Source organism: Magnolia sinica, chromosome 5, assembly GCF_029962835.1.
Source record: "Magnolia sinica isolate HGM2019 chromosome 5, MsV1, whole genome shotgun sequence".
Classification (NCBI taxonomy): Eukaryota; Viridiplantae; Streptophyta; class Magnoliopsida; order Magnoliales; family Magnoliaceae; genus Magnolia; species Magnolia sinica.
Genome location: NC_080577.1, coordinates 77,720,237 through 77,726,780, shown reverse-complemented (window position 1 = coordinate 77,726,780; position 6,544 = coordinate 77,720,237).

Here is a 6,544-nt window from a genome sequence, read left to right as displayed (position 1 = left end):
TAACTGATTTAAACATGGATCACTGTTCATCTTACAGCAACACCATTCTAACCCATATATGCTTGAATAAGTCTGCTCATCAGTGCACATAATGGATGCTGCATACACCATTTATGCCCATTTAGCAGTTGAATGGGCAACATTCAGGCATGCACTTGTTTGGTGGGAATGTTTACCTTCCAATGCACTTAGTGCATCTAGACCACATCCACATCACCTATCTGGACTGTCCGTTCGAAAATCACAACTGCATTCTGCCATCGTTCAAAAATCACACACAAAAAAAAAAAAAAAGTCCAAAATATCCATGGTTAAAACAATTTACTACAAACGATCTTGTCCATCAAATTTTTTCATACAACTGAATGGACACCAATCTGCCTTCTGGTCAAAATTCTTCCTCTAGGACACGCTGGAAAGAAAAAAACTTATTTAGTGACATGAATGTGTTATCTTCCGCGGTGGGGTATGTGGAAAAGAGAGATCTGGTTGAATACCACATCATGCTACAAGCGAAATTTAAGGAATCAATGGAATACCCATAATTCCCACATTGACGAGAATCTTGATACACCTAACACAGTGATCCATGACAAAAGGTGCAAAAATGTACTAAAAGTGAGAAGCATAACATATTTCCGTTTAAGAAAATAAATCCATGTTAAGTGAGTAAGATCAATCTCAGGACATCCTAGTAATAAACGAGTACTAGGAAAAACCATGAAGTGGCCATGCTTTTTAAAACATAACTCCTATTCTTTTTCCCCCCGAACTGAAAATTGTGACAAAATGATGAAGCTACTTCGAGAAACTGAGCCTAATTCGATACAAAGGCATATGTACCACTTTGTTGATAACAATCTTTCCTCAAATGGCTACAACTTTGATAGTCTTCACTTGTAGGCATATGTACCACTTTGTTGATAACAATCTTTCTGTTTGGTAGCTTGGAAAATAAAAAGGAGACGGGACATTTTCTTTGAAAGCTATTTTCCAGGAAAATGAGGTGGAAAAAAAAAAAAAGGTGGGAGGACTCGGAAAACTTTTTTGTAGGACATTTTATGAAAACACGTACTTAGAGAAAGTTTTCCACAAAAAGTGAAGTACAAATCAGGGGAAAGTATCATTTTCCTGAAAAGTATTTTCCACTAGGGGTGCAACTCGGGCAGGTTGGATCAGGTTGAGGGTCCACCTGAGCCCAACCCAACCTCATTAGGGACCAACCCGCAAGTTGAATTCCAACACCAGGTGCGCAATGCAAACCCAACCCACAGTCCCCCACAATCGACCCAACGCATCCATAACACATGAGATTATTCCCAACCTAAACTAACCTCATCCCCGTTTGCTCAACCTGAACCCAACCCGAGGACCTTGACAACCTGACCTGAGTTCAGGTTGGGTCAATTAACCCGAACCCAAGTTGCAGCCCTATTTTGCACCCCAGTACTTTCCAAGCTCCCAAACGGGCCTTGAGGCAAAGAGGAGAATTATGAGAAATCGCTCCACAAAGGAAACCCTGTGGAATCTCACTAACGGACACTAAGAGGCATGCACCGCTAGATCCAAAACACTGTTCGAAAGTATGGTTGGATGGCCTAGTTAGAAGTGTCATTACAAGGTCCACAGACTCCATAAAGAATTATGTTGGAACCTTTATTTGCTTTTTTTGGCCCCTGATAAAACTGTCCTAAATCTACTATACCTAGAAAAAGAAACAAAATCCATGCAAACTAAATATAAAGATTCCAATTGTACTAAAATTCCACATATTTGTTAGCCAAGAATAGCGTGCCATGTTATGTTTCAGGTTATCAAGGATCGATCAACACAATTACAAAACGACCGAATTGGGGAGCCGAAACAGGCAATTCAGCCACCTGCACAAGTCAACCACATTAACAGGAAGACGAGCTTATTCACTTACATGATCTAACGGTTGCAATGGTTTACCAGTGTACATGCAAGCTCAATCAAGCACACAAGCATACCCCGCTTTTTCTTCTCTTTTATCCTCTCCCTCTCCTCTCTTGCTTCCTCCTTTGTTGCGTGCACACGCACCACTCTTTCTCTTGCACATGCCACCAACGCATGCTTTCACTTCTCTCTATTTTGAATAAGAGATGACAGAGATGAAACCGTGGGCCGACTGTGCAACCCCCTCTCTCTCACACACACACATACAAGTGGAGTATTCTACTGCTAGCACGTGGTGTTGGACCATACAAGGGTTTGCCCACATGTGTCCAACATCTCCCACTCAACCATATAGTGGAGAATATATTTCCATAATATCCGCTCTAATAAGATTGATCGAGACCACAAATAAAAAGCAAGAATCTGGAATGTAGGACCAGCCAGGATTCCAATGTCTTTATACATGAGCTTCTGTACACTAAATAACCACCTGACCAACCCATAGCCTCCCAAAATATCTGATTGCTGATTCATAGGATTAACCAGAAGAGAGGTTAGGAACAGCTGAAAGATCAACGGGAAAGTTCAACTTGGAAAAAACGTTTTTTGAGGGACTGAAAGGTGAGTAGAACAGGCACAAAAATAAAACCTTCCTTCAGTCTAAACTGAGATGGTGCAATACAAATGACATGGAAATGGGCAGCATAGAACCAACATTCAAACATTATATTCAAGACTTGATTAGCAAAGGATAAATACATGTCGAGAAAGACACCCTGTGTCTTCAAAAAAAACGAAAAAACGTGTCGAGAACAATGAGGCATCTACGAGCAAACAAGCTGTTGGAATGGTAATTTGAAGCTCAAATAAATCTCATGTTAGTCATTGGAGAGACCAACAATGGACTGATCGGCAAAGTCGAAGCAACCAAGGAGCATCATTTAAGTATTGCTAATTACCATCAGGCCCCCCTTATCACTTAAAGCCAAACATGACACCACCATTAGGTGGGATAATTGAGGCAGTATGTGAAGCCCTGATCTGTGAACATCAACTTAAGCTAATTGAAGATGAAAGCATACATACCACCTTGATGATGACAATCACTTCACTAATGGCTGCAACTTCAATAAGATCTTCACTAGCAGCATAAAATAGAATAAAATGAAGGAAAAGAGGATAAACAGATGGAATCACACCATAAAGGACCTTTTGGAGTCGCAAGAAAGGCATCTAGAGGGATCATAACACTAGATTCTAGAACCGTGTTCCTAGGCTAGAATAAAATCGCTGGAAACCATAAAAAGAAAAAGTTAATTTTATTCACCCATTCAAATAATCAAGCATTGTTCCAAAAGAATCGCCCAGTAACCAATTTATAAGTTCAATTACAGGGCTAGAAAATTCTAAAAAGGAGTCTCAAATTTTCACTTGCTTTCTACAGGCCCTTAATAACCTGTCCTAAATGTCCTATAGTTACTAATAAGAAATGCATCAAATCCTCCTACAAACTACACATATAGCAATAATATATGGGATGCAATTTTAGTAACAATAGGAGTGGAATGAGGAATTAATTAAGATTGCGGACCAAGTGCCCCCAAAATGACCTTTTTTTTTTATATATCTTGGGTCAATCATATTCATGAAAGCAGCAAGACTGAGAAGGAAGTTGCTCATAGAATTATATCTGGGTGAATGGAGTGGAGATTTGCCTCTGGAGTTTTGTTTAATTGCCGCCACATACCAATCAAACTCAAGGAAAGATTTCATAGGATAGCTATAAGACCAGCCATGCTTTATAGGACAAAGTGTTAGGCAATCAAGGAACAGAATGTTCATTGGATGAGATTAGCTGAAATGAGATTTTGAGATGGATGAGTGGCAATATAAGGATAGAATTAGAAATAAATGCATTGGAGGGAACTTAGGTGTAGCATTAATAGCTAATAAGATGAGGTAAAGATACTTGGATGGTTTATTCATGTGCATCAGAGACCAAGAACTGCAATGGAATGGAGTGAATTGGTTAAAGTTGGAGGCCCTAAGTGCGCAAGGGGAGAATGAATAGGACATGGGTGGTGGTAATAGTAAAAGATTTGATGACCTATGGCTTAACTAAGGATATGGCCCTTGATAGAGTTGAATGGCCATAAAAGATTCATGTAGCCAACCTCAATGTGTAGGGATAAGGCATAGATAATGATAATGATGATGATAGTGGTGGTGATGATGATATAGCAATCATATGGCCATTGGATTGTAAAACCCATATAGAGACCATGGTCCGAAAGATGTCCATTACAACTTGATATTGTTTGAATGGTGAATGGTGATGAATGACTGAATTAGAAGGGTTTTTTAAAAAAAGGAATAGAAAAGAAGAAATTTCCATGGACTAGTATAGATACAGTATGAACAGTTGACAGGATCAGTTTTGGGTTTGAAACTATTAAGATTTTTTATTTTTATTTTTATTATTTTTTTGATAGGCTAGCAAGGGGGAATACTAGATGAAGATGAAGGAGAAAAACTTAAGATGAAGATGATGTTATATTGTAGATGTTCTGCAACAACACTTTAGCACTAATGCATTGGCGCTATAGCAATGTATTGGCACCATAGTGATACTGTCGTCGCATTGCAGCAAGACTGTAACATCAATTCTTGCACAGTGGCACTGCCATGATACTGTGGGTTCTTCTTCTTCGTCTTCTTCTTCTTCTTCTTCTTGTTTTTTTGGAAGATTGACACTGGCATTTTGTAGCTCTAGGAAGAAAATCAGTTCTGGAAGGGCATCCAAAAGAGGGATTTGGGTTTTGGATTCTGGATTAAGATTAGGATTTGAAAAGATGAAGGACATAAAAGATGATTTGAATAGGATAAACAGAAAGTAGAAAAAGGAATTTGTCGAAGGAAGAAGATTTGTGAGATTTAAGAAACAAAAAGAGGATTTTCAATTTGACTAATTTGAAGAAAGCAAAGAGGAAAAAGAAGAACATCGCAGAGGAGAAGAAGATATAGATGTACCTTTTGGAAGATGGAAGAGTTTAGACACTGGAGTTGGATTCCCAATCTGCAATCAGGACATGTTGTAAAAGAAGAAAAGTGTGCATGCCTCGGCGTGTGTACCACTCTGGTTCCATGCAATCAGGATAAGTTGTAAACGAAGAGATAAGGTGTGTGTGCATGTGTGTGTGTGTGGAAAAAGATTTGTGAGATTTAAGAAGCAAAAAGAGGATTTTCAGTTTGAATCATTTGAAGAAAACAAAGAGAAAAAAGATTGTTAAAGAAGAGTTTGTCTGTGCACACACGCCACTCTGGTTCCATGAAATCAGCACAAGCTGTAAACAAAGAGAAATGTGTATGTGGGTGGGGGCATGTGTTGAAGGTGGGGGGACGAACCTATGGAAATGGGCCCAACATGACGTATGTATGACCTCAGAACTATCCATCAGATGTTCCAACCCAAGTTGGGCCCTAAGCCCAAAAGTTGGTGATCGAAAACTCAAGTGGGCCACACCATAGAGAACAATTGACAGCAAACACAAACCCTCAAGTGTGGCACTCGCCATGGAGATTTTAAAATTATGGAGGGATGCTTTAGAATCTAAAGGTTTCAAACTTAGTCGAACAAAAAACGTACATGGGATGCAATTTTAAATAAGATTGCTAACCAAGAAGTACCCCCAAAATGACCATTTTTGATATCTTGGTTCGATAGTTCATGAGAGCGGAGAGTTTAAAAAGGATGTTGCTCTTTTTTTACTTTTTTCTTTTTTAAAAGATAGAAAGGTGTTGCTCATAAAATTAAAGCTGGTCGTATGTAGTGGAAATGTGCTTTGGAGTTTTATGCGATCTCCGCATACCAATCAAACTGAATGGGGAAATTTTACAGGATAGCTATGCAAGCATCAGCTTTATAGAACAAAATATTGGGGAGTAAAGGAACAAAGGATGAGCAGAGCTAAAATTAGGATGTTGGGATGGATTAGTGGCAAGACAAGGATATAATTAAAAATAAATGCATCTGAGGGAACTCAGGAATAGCACCAAAGGTAATAAGATGAGGGTAAGTATATTTAGATGGTTTGGTCACGCACAACAGAGACCAAGAACTGCACTTTTGTACCAGTTAGGAACAACATTTCAAATAACCAATAACGTGTAGTATAGCATTCACCCCTTTGAAGCATGAGGCTTAAGCAACATAGCATGTAGCATAAGCTACACGGTACTACTAGATTTTTTGTTACGGTTGTGCCTGGTTGCGCCAAATATCATGAAATTTCATGATACTTTGCATCAAATTAGTCTGATTAATAATGAAAGTTAATGATATTTGGTGCAACCAAACACAGTCTAAATTAATAGAAAAAATTAAGTATAAAGGTAAAGAAAGAGCAACCTAACTGATTTAATACCCTTACTGATGTTATTTTACTAAACTCATTGAAAAGATTAATTTTTATATAAAAATGAAATGTAACAAATCATTGAAAACATTAATTGATTTTAATGTTTCAATGAAAAATAACTTATAGTGTAAGCTACGTAGAGTGTAGCAGATGCAAAAAACTTAGCATGCAGTGTAGGCTATGCGTAACTTGAGCTATTTTCATAAGTT